At 33.6% G+C, this 14,761-nt stretch overlaps 1 long non-coding RNA gene across 1 annotated transcript in view; it reads right to left on the reverse strand.

Moving 5' to 3' along the window:
- Nucleotides 1-14,761, reverse strand: part of LOC146995546 (uncharacterized) — a 62,687-nt gene that overhangs the window by 26,411 nt on the left and 21,515 nt on the right. Inside the window, exon 2 of the long non-coding RNA XR_015043236.1 lies at nt 10,484-10,616. This is a non-coding gene — a long non-coding RNA (uncharacterized LOC146995546). The remainder of the gene's footprint in view (nt 1-10,483; nt 10,617-14,761) is intronic.

Consider the following 14,761-nt stretch of genomic DNA (forward strand, 5'->3'; position numbering starts at 1 on the left):
AACACTGGAACTGATTGAATACTATATTAATTTAATGATTCGTTATAATTACAATTTGAATTTACAATGAAATTTTATGTATGAAGTTTAAAACAAATGTCAAAATATTTCTAATTTGCTGTCATTGCATTCACTCAATCGTAAATTAAAAAAAAAGTATTATGTTGTTTAAAGATATTTTACTTTTTTCTGTTATCAGCTATCGTTAGGCAGTGAGGGCTCGCTAAATAAATCAATCACTGATTCACTTAAATGTGTTATATCTGCGCTTGTTATATATGCACATATAAATGTGGTATTCACTGAGCAAATTTCAAAAAACGCAGTCAAACCCGTAAAATTCTCTGTTACAGGTCAAATTAAACAATTTCTTACAAGAGTCAAACCTGAGAAATCCAAAACGTTTCAATGAAATCTATGCAATTATGTGATTTGCTTACTTGGAGATCACGAGTTGCCACTGATAATAGATGATCTGTGTGTCTCAAAATATCTCATCTTCTTTGTGTGTGGCCCAGGGTAGCTAAAAGGCTGGATTACTTTGCATTAAAGCAGCAGAAAGTAAAGATATTCTATGCTATAGTTGTTGAATGCCCGAGTATCAGAAGTTTTTGTTTCTTTGATTATTTGCTAGAATAAACATACAGCTTCGTGTACTAATGTAACTCGTGGTAAATTAAATGTTAAATCTTTTCTGCTTATAGGGGGCCAGTAGCCTAGGTGTGTAATTGCGAAAACAGGTAGTTTGGTACCTGTCTAATCACAAAAAGAGATGCGGCTTATTTTCGTTAAGTTAAAAAATGTAAACAATTTGCTATCAAATCCATATTAGTAGTAAACACGTTAGACTTACAATGCATTTTAACACTTGGAAAATTTAGTAGAAATCCTTTACTGTTATTTAAAACTTTAAATGACAAACCCTTCCTGTCGGGGTTTTGAAAATCGCTCCGGAATAAAACATAATTTCGGTTTTTAAAACCTAAATGAATTACTTTTTCAAAAATTCTAAGGTCTTCAAACTGTTAACTTTATTTCACTTGAGGAATGTGCATTTACGCATATGCCTGAGAATGCATCTGTAGACAACGTTTTTAGAAGTGTAGAATCATTGCCGCGCACGCTTTAAATCAAATGTCTTAAACTCCGTAAACCTTTCCACTCTCCTGAAAGCTCTTGTCGCGAACATAAAACTGAACGAAAACCATTCAAGCACAAAACAAACAGGAAAAATAAAAGAACTACAATTAAATTCAAAGCCACCGCTCTGCATAAAACAAGCAAAGCAGTTTGATTAAAACAAGAAACTTAACAACAATCGTCACCAATGTCGGTTTTTAATTTTAAATTTAATGTAGCACATGATTACACGACAAAACTGGTAAGCAACAAACTGGCTATCAATTGTTTTCTTAATATATTTATTTCAATTTCTTAATATATTAAAATTGAAGAAATCCTATCCTAATTGAAGGAATTTGAAATTTTTTGAAACTTGAAGAACTAAATTTCCGAATTATTTGAGATTCCAACCCGTATAAGCTGCATTCATGTGTTTAAAAGTACGTAAACAGTAATCACAGACCTTCTTAAACATTTATAAAAGATAAATGCTGATATTGATCTATACCAATGAACGCAATATCATCGCGTTTTCCATTCAGAAGAATAAACAGGTTTTTTTTCATCGCATCTCTCTACTTTGAATGTCTGGGAAGTAATTGTGAGGCAGTAGACACCCACACAGCACAGCAGTATCGCAGTATCACCAATGAACGAGAATGTCTCAATATTAATGTTTTTATACTAACCTCTATGTATCTGACATAATGTACGTGACTCAACTAGGTACGGAAAATTGAAAACGGCGAAAATATTGATCTGCATTTGGTTTCAAGATTTTTATTTTCTCTTAAATATTGAGATTTCACTCATCATTATACAAGCTGTAATAAAAGTGTAAAAAACAAATGTGAAAGACTAGGACTGTTGGAGTGTGTAAGTGAATATTGCTTCAATTTTCATGGAAATATCAAAACCATTATTCCTGTTACCTACCCTTTTAAGTTTTGTTTCTTGGCAGTTTAAGCGAAATCTGCAAAAAAGCCTGCACCGAGTTTTATTCTTTTATTACTTTGTTTGCTGTTGCCAGCAGCGAAAAGAATGCTGAGAATAAGTTTTGGATGCCAAGTTCTAATTGCTGCATGTACAACCCTTAAAATATGCCAGAAAAATGTTTCATACCAGCGTACGAGTAAACAAGCCAGCCATTGTAATAATGGGGAAATATGCTTTACAATTTGACCTTGCATAAATTAGGCACTTCAGATATATTAAATGGTTCTTAGAGAGCTCTCAGTCGCTTAGCTAATATTTAAAAAAGAGTTTATTTTATTTTGAAACATTTACATATTTTTAGAACTCAAGACTTTCTGTGCTACAACATGTTGCAATTTAGTTTCCAACGCTCTATTTTTGACTAACAATTATTCTAAAACAATGAAAAAAAATTTTAGGCCAAATTTATTTTCTTGTTTCTTATTATATATTTCATTTCATATACATTTAAATATGGAATTTTATTAAAATATTAATATATCAGTTAACTTTTAATAAAAACTTTTAATTGAAAACTCTTTGTAATGAGTTTTTAAATTGCTACGTTTCTATAATTTGTTGTTGTAGTATTAGGAAATCAGTTTAGAATATTCACGACTTGCTGAATACAAGATCTCAACAAATCTTTGCAAATTATTACCCTGGTCAATTACCTGAGTTTAAAAAATTCAGCAGCTGTACTTGTACAATCTGACATTAGCTGTCTCGTCTTCCGATATATTTAGAAGCGTGTTCTAAGTATGATTACTAAGTTTACTATTAAGTAAAGTATGAATCAAACCATGAATCTTATAGACCGAAATCATACCAAAACTCTTACGGGTAATTTCAAATGTTGATCAGGTTTATAATGAAAATATATCATTCTCCCATTATGATTATAATGTGACTCCAGGGATAATCTATATTTTTTTTAACCTACTGATCTCAAAAGTCCTTTAAAATATTTCTTTTGAGCCAATATCTGGTATGAAGATAGGGAAGCCGGTTGTCAAAGCCTTGGATTCGTGATCGAAACCTGAAGAAGGCATGGATCCTCGTTACGTGTGTAGTTTCTATGTGCCATAGAGGCACTTGAACTTCTATTCTTTAGTTTGGTTTCGTTTAATTGTCTATCTCAAAGCACTAAGTTTACTAAGGGGAAGAATGCCATCGTAGAGGACTTTGTAAGGGAAACAAACTGCTTCATATAAATTTTGCAAATGTAGAAATCGTCCATGCAGCTAGCCCTTTCGCCTGGAATCGAATATAGCTGGAAACTACCAGTGTTCAGCAATTTTAACTATCGGCCACTGGTGAGCGTAAACTGCTATAGTAGAGAATATCTCTGAAGAGGATAGTAAGAGAAAAAGGACTGGGTGGCCTTTGGATCCATCCCCTGAGATATTCTTGAGCAAACCTGGAGCTCTTTTATCTCGAGTGTGATTCGCCCCTTCGGTGCTCTTTCGATAATGTTTTCAGTGATAAGACCGATAAATGATACAAGTTTGATAATATTGCCCGAATGCTTAAGTAGCAAAGTGTCTATATGCTGAGATAAGCAGCCTTTAAAATTTTGCAGAACATGAAAAAAAAAAGTCTAGCCAGAATATCTGTGTGATATGGTATTTACTGTGAACATATATATTTCATTATCAAAATGTACCAAGTGAACTATCATAAGATGATTATTAAAATAGGAACTTTTTTGCAGCAGGAATTCAAGCACTTATTTTAGTCACTGTTTCATCCATTTCCTTTCACTTCATTTCAGTTGTAAAAAGTTTCTAAGAGAGAGGTTAAAAAACGAAATTAGAACTGATAGAAATCAGAATAAATTCACGAATTTCCGATATATTTATCATTATTTTTTTTTTTAATTTCCATGATACATGCTGTCTTAGATTTTATATTTAAATATATTTAAAAATTATATTAATAAAATTTATGAAGATAATGTATATCAAATTTTTCTATTCTAAAGATTGAACCTTAAATTTGATCAACCTTCCCTTGATTTTGAATCACAAAAATTAAACTCAATTATCAAGTGAAATTACTGGTCAATTGAATCAACTGAGATAGTCTGGTGCGAAATTAAGGATAATTTGACATAATTGTTTATTAGGTTCATTATTAATTTCGTTTGGAACGAGGAAGTAGCATTTTTACAATCGTTGTGCTTTAGCTACAGTTCTAACTCCTCCTCTAAAATAATCTTTAAAATATGTCGACCTAGAGGATAATGTAATAAATAAGGCAACAGTTTTACCAAAGATGAATCTCGAAAACACACTTTGAAGGAATTTAATGGAGATATTGCTTCCTCGGCGTATTTCGCAAATTTTAGTAAACTTCGGCTTAGAAATAAATTCACAAATTTCGGATATATTTCTCATTATTTTTTTTAATTTACATTATGCATGTTGTCTTAGATTTTATATTTAAATATAATTAAAATTTAGCTTAATGAAATTTATGAAGATAATGTATATAAAAACTTTTCTACTCGAAAGTGTGAACTTTAAATTTGAACAAATTGTCCCTTACTTTTAAATCACAGAAATTAAGTTCAATTATTAAGTGAAATGCATAATCTTATACGTATTTAGACATTTGTAGAAGTCTAATAAAAGTTTAAGAAGTCTAGGGTCTAAGAAGAATGATTATTTTGATTACCTGCGAGTAACGTCCTAGAGTTCTCTTGTCGAGAATTAAAAATTAAGCATCCTCTCTGCAAATCACAGACGTAAAACTGTCATGCTGACACCCCCACCGTGGTTTGTCGTGAGAAAACCGTTGATGTTTCTGGCAGGATCTGTACTTAGGCAGTCTCGGGCTCAAGAGTGTATAATCTGTCTTAACAGAACATAAACTTCCGTTCATTCGAAGGATAGTTCAAGCGCGAGAGGAACCATATGGTACTATATTAGTATTTGTTCCTTGATAGTGGAGTTAATAACTCGCCATCGTACTCTTCTACTAAATAAATTTTCTTCGTTGTTTGGCCACATTTTAAGATTTACGTACACGATAATATTTAAACGTTCCGTTTTAAATGTTCTTTTATTTATGCATACGGCCTGGCCAGATTGTAGATTTTAATTTTTTTGAATTCGACTAAATTATCTTGTGGCTATTTTATATTAATAATTGTTTGAGGGGAAGATAAGTAGCAAAGCAACGATGCAATTGTGCAATAGAATGAAAGATAATGTCTTTTTAAAAATTAAATGAAAGTGTAACAACTGGTTTCACTGCATTGGCTGATAAACATTTTCTATCATTTTCACAGTTTTGAGTTGTTGTTTTAGAGCATGAAGTAAAGAAACAAGAACATACGCCGTACCTCTATTTGTTTGTTAGCATTCGCAGCCACAATCATATGTTATAGCGTGGTGTAATAGTGTGAAATAAATCAAGCTGGATATATATCAATTGGAAAGATATAATCGCAGTTTAAAGAAACTTTATTTTCCTGGATTGTGTTATAACAGGTGAGGTGACATGGATAATGCGATATAATTCTTAATCGAAATGACTGTTTCGAAATTTAAATTATCTGATTCTCGAGAAAAACTAACAATCATAAATCAAGGGTCCATGTTTTCTATGAAAGCAAAGGAATCAATTGACCATACAAATGTAGATACACATTTAAATACGACGGATATTAATCTGTTTACATATAATAATTTTATCGAAATAGGATTCCATAGGTTAAGTGAAAACTGTAAACATTTTATTTACTTTAATTAACCACTTCTTTTATGTTACGCATCTTTCCGTTGTGTGTTCTTCTTTTATATTACGCATCTTTCCGTTCCGTTATCGTTGTGTGTTCTTCTTTTATATTACGCATCTTTCCGTTCCGTTATCGTTGTGTGTTCTCCATTTCCGTTTTTCTGACAGAATGTAAATTTTAGCTGACGAGTATTTAGTGGGGTAGAGAAGAAAGTGTATTTATAGGAAAGTTTTAGACTGTTTAGTGAGAGCCTGTTCTGCCTGCTGAAGGCTATGTTACTACTTTAAATTTTACGTTCGTTGTCGTCTTCAGAGTTGCTGTATTCTTGCCGTTAGTGCTCATCGTACACATATAGGTTTCAACCCACTTGAGAGTTAGTCATAGCAATATGTAGCCTTCAGAATAACTTAAAGTTTAACTTAGTTTAAACTTAAAATTTCTTTATTTTGTATTACTTCCATTGTTTTGTAATCAAACGAAGTGATTTCTCTTCAAATATATTGAGTTCTTAATAAAAAGGAGATTTTACATTCTTCTTACGTTTCTCGCTTTATCTAAATATAGCGATAGATTGCTTAGAGCGCACTGTAATCTTCCATTACATTACAGAGAAGAAACTGCGGACTAAACATTAGTTTATCATAGCAACAAATAGATGTGTAATATATCTATATATATACCTGATTATACAATTCAGAACGATAAAATTGAACATGCAGGTAAAGCAAACCTGCAAAAGCTCAGGGGCAAGCAATTAATGCATACTCAAAAATTAACACAGCTAAACAATCAGCATAATTCAGCATTTTTAAAAAGCTAAATTGTTTTATATAATGATAGTTTCCTTCTCCTTTACGTTACCTGATTATCAATTTACTTATAGCTAACTGTTATTTAATTCTGAAATGCGTTGATTTAATATTCAGTAACAGAATTTGGTATTCAGTACATTTTTCGATTGGGTATGTGTTTAGTTGCTAATCTAATACAGTTAGTTGTACTATTTTCGATCAGACGATAATATGAAAAGAATGAATAAGTAGAGGGGGGAAGTTCATAGTATTTTGAAGACAGTTCATATCATAAGCAGCAGTAGAGTAAGATTTCGTGAAGACATCAGTAATTAGGAGCCGGTAGTAACAATTCAGATAGCATTGAAGTCAGTGGAGTAACATAAGTGACATGATCGGAACTCTGAGTCACCTCTGCCTAGGAACTTGCCGGTGGCAATATTCTTCTTGAAGCAGTCTTGAAGTAAAGTGCTGAGGTGGATAGAAAAAAGCGTTATACATGGCAAGTGGCTGGAAAGCAAATGGGTGTAGTAAGGTATGCAGTGCACTGCTGAAACAGTCTCCGTCCGTTGAAGTTATCGATTGGTTTGTGCGAATTTAAAGCAAAGGCATTTTTGTTTGTGTAACACGTCTTTTGATGTCGATTTATGAATTGAAGAGTTAGTGCCTTTAAAATACATTTAACTAGAACTATACTTGTATCCTACAGAAATGATTGACTCAACGGCCCTCATAACGAAACTATCACACTTTGCGAAGAAAAAACAAGAGAAATAGACTCACGGGGGCGTGAGCTACTCAGAATGCATAGATGGATCTTGCTGCAAGCAAACGGTATAATTCAGCCCCCGTCCCTTTCGAGATCGTCATTGAGAGCTTGTCACAGCAATGATGGAAGAGGATTATCACGGTCAACTTTGGACAGCGTGGTTCCTATGGAAGGAAGGGACATAGGGTAGTGAGATCCATCGTCGCATGGTGTTGGTGTGAGGGAACAAATCACCCTTAAGGCACAGGTTATCCCGTTGGTCGGATACCAAGTTCAGCAGTGGAGTGGAGACCGCAGCCAAAGACATCAGCGCGAGACGACCAGCAACATCGCATGCAGCAGCAAATGTGACAGCTGTCTCCTTTTTAATTATGGCGAGCAGACACAAAACTTTCAAAAATATGCAGCAAGAGTCACGGCTTGCGCAAGGAACATTGCAGGCGATTGTGCATAGTGATTTGGAAATGAAAAATGTACATGCAAAGTGGGTGGACATCAGACTACGCTTTGCTTGACAACATGGAGGACGCTCTTAATGGTCAACATGCGCGGACACCTCACAGATTGGTTTACCAAAGCCCCTTTGGGACCTCCCAGCCAGATGGCAGAATTGAATTGACATGAGCGGGGATTATTTCCAACTGATGTAATATCAGTTTTTTGTTAAATTGTATTCCGTTCTGCGAAAGACGTTTCTTTACGACCTAAATATATTCGCTTCATGTAGCACCGATCAGCTCCACATCAGAACAGCAAGCGGAAATAGGAAAAAAGACAGGGAATTACTATTTGTTACATATCCACCGCTCTGTTTATTATAAGCAAAGCAGTTTGATTTAAAAGCATCAACAAAAAATACACGCTCAACAATTTGTACGTGATTTTAAACTACATATAGCACAGGGGTATACGAAAAATGTAGTTTGTAAGAAATAATTAATTTTTTTTTTCATTACAGGTAGAATTTCAAGTAGCAAATACAATTTTGAAAATTCATAGCGTCATGGAATCGAAAACTGTTTCCGTGACAGATGCACTTCATACACAAATTGACATTTTTTTTTTTAATTTGAATGTCTACATTTCCGAATTTGACATTACAATCGCTATACGCTGAAAACATTTGCTTAAAACTTAGTAAAGTGTTATGAGACGTTTACTCTTAGGTTAGAAGTGATAAATACAGATGGGTGCTTGACGCATAGTCACCCATTTTCACCCCACTTTAGATACCGTTTGCCACAGGTTTGGACATTATTATGTTATACATCCTTGCGACAAATGTATCATTGAGCCAGATTGTAGTGTCGCTTCAGTTCCGTCAAGTTTCTAAATAAATTTAGTTAAAGCGGAATGGCAACACCTTCTAGTCTCCGCGAAGAACGAAGTAAACAAACTTCGAGTTTTTGTCACGCGATGCTACGTGCATGTAAAATGTAAATAAATCTTATGAATAAGAATCTATAACATCGTAAGGAATAAAATATTGGTTCCATAGGAGTCAGAGAAGTGTTATTTTTCTATATTTGCACACCAGACACTTCAAAATCACGAGATTATAGATATTTTCCAGCAATACATGCATGGATGGATGGATAGCAATGAACGAAAATATCATGCATTTGTTTAAAAACAGTAAGGAAGTACTTGCTGAATTTCCTGCATAACGAAGTCTCAAATTTATTACTTTTATATTAATCTCTACAAGACTGACATAATTTACGTGTACCTTACAGTCACCTTAACATGGTACTGAACGTAGTGCAGACTGTTAAAAAATTTTACCTACATTTCGTTTTATGGTTTTCCTTTTAAACTTGATATTTTTTTTAAACAACAAATCTGTAATTGATGTGCACACCTTTTTAATGACGGTCCGATAAACATCAAATATCTTCACACAAACTCTTGTAAAAGAAAATATAATTATGAAAATAAAATATTCTAACAACTATTGTAATGCCAAATCATATAAATGATTAAATCAGTATCATCAAATCTTTGAATAAGATTTGTATCGCAGTTTGTAGATTTGGAGAAGCAATTAATTTAATGTCAATCATAATAGTGTGAAACTGGCTTCAAAATCACTAACTTCTAAAATAGCTGCAAATTATTGCCATAAAAATTATCGTCGTAATAATGCTAATTAACGGAAAGAAAATGTATTCGCTGGTTTGCTTAAATACATCTAGGTTCAAACAACTAGCTTTTAGGATACGTATTTTTTTTCGTACTGTAAAATGCTAAGTCTTAACAATGTTTCAAGGAACACCAGTAGCCGAGCCGTTAAATCGCTGAACACTGGTAGCTCCCTCCTGGGCTCTAATCCAGGCGAACGGTCTGGCTGCATAGGCTTTTTGGTAACGTGTATCAAGCCAGTTTTGTTTTTCAGAAAGTGCTCCACGAAGCCGTGCCTTTTTCTTAGACAGACAGCCCTATTGTGCTTCCCACTGTATTAAAATAAACTAAACAAACTTGACGGAATTTCGTTTGAGAAAATAATGGCTTACATAGTGTGGACGGATGCAAATGTTTAATGCGTATAAGATTAGGTAGTTCACTCAACAATTAAGTTTAATTTCTTTGATTCAAAATTTAGGGAAAGGATGATTCAAGTTGTTCTATATTAAGTATAGAATACTATAACATAAAACATTTACTATAGGTACTACTAAACACCATCAATGTGTAATTGAAAATTCATAACATTTAGTATGTATAAGCCAATATTGAAATGGTACATAGATGTTCAATTTCAGTAACTATATTTCAAGAATAATTCATGTGAGCATATGTTATAGCAAGACAAGTATACAAATATAAATGGAGTTGCGTTGTGTCATAAATAATATGCAAAACCCATTCGGTTAATACTATATGGTCTAGTGTAAAAAATTAATTAAAATTAATTACAATACAAGGTAAGTAAAATCAAACTACGTTTATGCATGATGATAAAGAGATTAGGTTACAATACTGATAGCGTCATGATAATCACAATATTTATTACAATTATTAAGAGGTGGCTGGTTAACATACTTTGTAGAAGTACCGCTAGAAAGGAAAAAATTCACATACCTTCAAAAACAATTATAAGTTGGGCTCCAAACCGTACGGGAATAAAATGAACTATTCACCCTAGACCTTGAAATACAAGAAGAGGGTTCTAGATGGAGGGTTATCGACTTCCTTTCAAAGGCTTTCAGCTTATCTGTTGAAATGAAAAGAAAGGGATAAGCAAAGAAATAAAATCAACAAAAGATAATATCAAAGACGAGGTCTGGCTCCAATTTTCCATCCAAGGCAACAATTCCATCAGGAAGGTTGCGAACGTCTAACTTGCCAGAGGCCATTTTTGCGTGGATCAAGGCTCAGGGCCTCTTATTCAGCAAATCCTCAACTTTACGTGTCCGTCCGATTTCTCTGAAGCTCTCTCGAGTCCGCCATGCAGAAGATGGAAGTAGGTAGCATATTTTTCTAATTCAGATAGTCAGAACGCCGCTGCTACTCTCCTAGTTGTTCAGATGAAGTATACGTTTTTTTCCCTCTCTGCAACTCTCTCCTCCAATCACGCAGCAACTTTTGGACCTGGCGAGATTATAAAAAATTTGGCTAAGTATGATGATCGGAAGAACGCCAAGTACGGCAACCTCCAATGGCGTAATATAGAAATCTTCACGGAAAGGGGTTTCCCGACTTCCAGAAGACGCGAACCATCGCGGTTCAACAATGCACTCCGCTGGGTCAACCTCCTCTCTGTTGATGGAAGAGGGAACGCACTAGCCTCGCCCGGGGTGCCATAGTGGTCGCCCGGGCTCGCCATAGTGGAGTGGGTGCTCGCCCACTCCACTATGGCGAGCACATGTGCTGAAACGCTTGGCAAAAGAATTTCGGAGTGCAGAAATCTCCAGATAAGGAATTCTAAGAAACGAATTCCCAACCGACAACTTTGGATGTGAAAAATTACAGAACCAGTAAATAGCTTTTCAACATAATAAACGAATTTAGTACAGTAAAAATTAAACTATTATTTAACAATTAAGTTCATTAAAGTGTCAACACCATATAAGTTGTTTCTTCAGCAGAAATTAAGTATACACACTTATTATCCAGATTGAGTTTCAATTACAATTGATTTACCTTACCATCAGTCAGAAAATATGTATTCGATAAAATTTAATAGAAAGAGGGGTAAAAATTAAGTTACCTCTAATAAAAATAAAAGTATAACATACAAAAAGTACAGTTATAAGACTTTGAAATAATTAAAGTTAAGCACTATTAAGAGATAGTGTTTTATACTTACTTATTTCCTAACATAAAAATAAAGTATAGAACAAGCAAAATAAACATTTATGAATACAAAAACGTAAGTGATGCCATTCATAAAAGGGTAATGTTATTTTCAATAGCTCGCTGGCTTTGCCGCGACATCCTCCCCACCCTGGTTAATCTCCAGGGGCATGACCAGCTGCACAGGTCGGGTAATGGTATGTCCATTGCTGCGCAGAATACAACTACAGACTTGTCGCGGTTAAGGATTAGCGCCTCAATACGGGCCTTTTTCCAGGTGTTGCGAGGTCTAACATCTTCTTGTGGTAGGACAATGTTCCCCTTTACTGATTTTATTTGTTTCAGATGGATTCCGCACTTGATGAAATGTACGCAAGTCCATTAGATATTCCTTTTGCCATCTTTTCCAAAAGGAGTCCATCAAATGTTGACGATTCTTCAACATACAATTTAAATTTGTTTCAGAATTTGTGTGGCTGGAAGTTGTTAATTTCCTTCCTATGAGGAAGTGCGAGGGTTTTAAAGCTTCCTCAGAGTCATATTTTATTCCGTATTCATGGACAATCGGTCTACTGTTAAGAGCGGCTTCAATATCACATAATACAGTGATCAAACCAGCCTCATACAAAAGAGCCTTACCTAATGTTTTCCAAAGGCATCGCTTAATTGAGCCTACCATTCTTTCCCACCATCCTTCCCACCAAGCCGCTCGTGGGGCGATTAATTTCCATTTGATGTTGTGGTGGGCATAAAACTGTTGTACCTTGGCAGAGGATATAGTATGCCATAATAATTTGAGGTCTTTGTCCGCAGCGCAAAAAGTCGTCACATTATCAGTGTACACTGTATGAGGAAGTAAACGACTAGAGACAAAACGTTGTAATGCAAGTAGAAAGACGTCAGTACACAGAGCGGAAACTAATTCTAAGTAGATAGCTCGAGTTGTAGCACATGTAAAGATGACAATGTAAACTTTTGTAATGGAGTTTATTATTTTTTACGTAGATTGGTCCAGCAAAATCAATTCCGGTAGTTTCAAAAGGTCACCGACATCCCACTTGATTCCAAGAATCCATGTATCATCCCACTTGATTCCAAGAATCCATATATCTTGGAATAAGATTTTCCCAAGGATAGTAAACGGTGAAAAAATGTCCTAAGGGATCATAAAAACTAGCAATGCAGCGGTGTAACTATCTCTTTGTAAGTGGTTTGTCTGTAGAAACACAGACGGAAGTCTTGAATGCGTGCTTCAAAGTATCAGAATTTGTATTCCAGCCAATACCTAAGACAGTTGTTTCCCTTTTTGTGAGATTCTTCATGTGTTTGTAGTACATCTCTGAGTTTCAAAGAGTTTGTAGCCCATTTTTCCATAGGCAATTTCATTAGAGCCATTAAATTCTTGATCCCGTGATATAGCATAATAATGCGTGATTCAGTTTCCATACTAGCAAGAAAGTCATCCATATAGGGATGTTTATCTATCATTGGTGTGATACAAACCTATGGCGTTTGTATCACATAACTCTTTTTATTTATTAAATGTGATGCGTTGTATAATGATGAGATTATGAAAGCCACAGATTTTCCAAATAGGATTTAATATATCTCATTAAATCACTTTTTACTGCATTTCGCGCATTTTTTTCACGCGTAATCCTTGTACAAACATCTTTACTTTGGTAAAACGGTAAAAACTTTAAGCACAAAATTTATGAACTTAATTTTGCGTAAAAATAAAGTAAAATTAAATAAGATTGATAGTACGTGATGCTATGAAAGAAAAAAGGTAAAATTAAAAAAGATCTGATAAAAAAAGTTTTAAATTTAATTAACATTTTCAGGCAGTGATTTTCCAAACTATAATAACATTACAAAACGATCATATTTATTTGATTATACGATCATTAAATTATTAACATTAAAGTGAATTAGTTATTTTAATAATTCATAAATTTCGGAGCATAAAATTTTCTGAGCCTAATGACGGGAAAAAAGATAAAATAAAATCTAGAAGCAATCAGATTTTATATTACGCCCAAAAGGAACCTTTTTTTTAAAGTTTTCTGTGTTACCTATATTTATTGAATATCATGTTCTTCGCCCGTAAACCACATACATTTGAAAACAGCATATCTTTAGAATTTCCGCACTGGAGATAAAACTGTTATTTTCCGTACAGTGCTCGCTCTGAACTCGTTGAGTTTGTTAATCAAAAATTCGTTAAAGTTTTACAAAATATGAAATAGATTAAAACAAATTCGAAATTCGGCCGTCCAGATGCCCATGTTCGGGTGGAGGATTACATAATTCAAAATTTGATGGCTCTAGAAACCGTCGTTTTTGTCACAGTGCAAGAAACATACATGTATTCATGCAGATTCTACATTATTTAATTTCTTTACATATAATATAGGGCGATAATATTTGGTAACAACAATTTGCAAGGACACTTATAATAAAACAGTGCAAAATGCCGCTTCGAAACTAGCAGCAATTCTAGGCTACCGCCGCTTTGAGTTAATAAATTAAATTAACAGTAAATAAAAAAATCTTAAGCAGAACTAAAACTAAATTTTAAAAATAATGACTATAAAATACAAGCAAAATTAATTATTACGGTTAAATACAATTTTAATATTGGAATTAAATGTATAAAAATTAAGATGTCAAACGTGCTTATCACTATGATGTATTATGAAATGTAATTGAAATAAAATTCCTTTATAGAAATCGTGCTATAATACTTATCTATAATTTTAAAAAAGCAGAAAAATTTAGAATTTAAAAAAAATCCTTCAAAAACTCGTTTTTAAATATTTTAGTATTTTTTACGTATTTACACCAATAAAAAGCATAAAAATTGCAAGAGAAAATTGTTTGTTTGAATATTTCTGTTAGTTCAGATTTAAAATATTATTTTCTAAAAGAAGTAGTTACAAATTTCCGTACAGCAAAAGAAAAGCTAAAAAAATATCTAGCCCTGAAAGCATGCAATAGCTTTATAATTATTTGGAATGCTAATTATGCTTGATAAATATGCTAAATTTTTAAAAATCAATC

The sequence above is a fragment of the Stegodyphus dumicola genome, chromosome 9, assembly GCF_044657685.1.
Source record: "Stegodyphus dumicola isolate Sdum_Otavi_A_Nest chromosome 9, ASM4465768v1".
Taxonomy (NCBI): domain Eukaryota; kingdom Metazoa; phylum Arthropoda; class Arachnida; order Araneae; family Eresidae; genus Stegodyphus; species Stegodyphus dumicola.